Source organism: Aplysia californica, unplaced genomic scaffold, assembly GCF_000002075.1.
Source record: "Aplysia californica isolate F4 #8 unplaced genomic scaffold, AplCal3.0 scaffold00237, whole genome shotgun sequence".
In the NCBI taxonomy this organism is placed as follows: domain Eukaryota; kingdom Metazoa; phylum Mollusca; class Gastropoda; order Aplysiida; family Aplysiidae; genus Aplysia; species Aplysia californica.
This window is the reverse complement of record NW_004797507.1, coordinates 423093-424188: the sequence shown is the minus strand read 5'-3', so window position 1 is coordinate 424188 and position 1096 is coordinate 423093. Positions and strand designations below refer to the sequence as shown.

Sequence of the window (1096 nt, the reverse complement as noted above, 5' to 3'; positions counted from 1 at the left end):
AGGGTGGGCGGGTGGGTGGGGGTGCAGACACTGTAGGCAAGTCAGCTTTTCCCACGCCGGCTCTGTTCCCCTCATTATAACGCGTACCACACACTCCTCCCCACCTTAATTAATTAAGCTAAAAATATCTGGTTTATATGGCACTCTGCCAGACCCCCATCTATCTCTTGCTTTGCTTGAGTACAAATTTTGTTCCCACCCCAAATCCTTCAGCAGCTCTAACCCATCCACCACATACACTTCACAGAACTGAGTTCTACGCAAGTGCATCTCAGGAACGAAATATTTATGGCGTTGGGGCTGTAAACAGATCGTAAAGAAACTCCGAGCTGAACTGTCTTCCGATGCCCAGCACTGCAGGCAGAGCGAATTTACCGAAACCAGAAGTCCCACAAGTTCAAATGAAAGAAGCAAGAGTGCTTGAGAGTACACGAATCAGAGACGTGGAAAGGCATGATTCATCCAGCCTTCGAAATAACAAGAAATTGTGTTCTTGAGAAAGAATGAGAAACCTATTAAGTAGGTTTTAAAGAAAAAAGTTTTTGTAAAGGTTTTACAGCACTTGCAACACATTAAGGTCATATAAGTGCCGAAGATTAGATGTGTTACAAGAGAGTAACGAACACAAAAAGAAAGAGGGTAAATCAGGATGATAGATGTTTGATAGGAAAGAAATGGTGAGCAAACCACACCAGAGCACCGGCCAACCACCCACCTAGGTAGGGTGTTTGGCATCTCGTTAGTACCCACTATTATGACCTTCTAATACATAATAACGATTACTAAAACAGTTAACAAATAACCACCATTACGACCTAGTTTACATGCCCAATAGGCAAACAAATTCATTGCTTCCCTGATAATCATCTTCAGGAAATCTTTTTTTCTCAGCATTAAGAAAGAAGAGAGCTCTGTCTCATTTGTGGCAAATTAAGAACATAGAATTTACCTGTCCTCAGGCTCTCAATCTGTTCTCCTCATCCCCTCTCCCCTTCCTAACAAACCTTTAAATTACCACTTTGATTAAACGAATCTGCTCTCAGCATAAATACACAAAACCAAAACCAAATGAAGGTAGCCCCCCCCCTCCCAAACC

General features: G+C 42.5%; 1 protein-coding gene across 1 annotated transcript in view; it reads right to left on the bottom strand.

Annotated features, from left to right (window-relative positions):
- LOC101857413 (carbohydrate sulfotransferase 13) overlaps nucleotides 1–1096 on the bottom strand; it is a gene marked incomplete in the record, with an annotated part of 14909 nt that overhangs the window by 4862 nt on the left and 8951 nt on the right.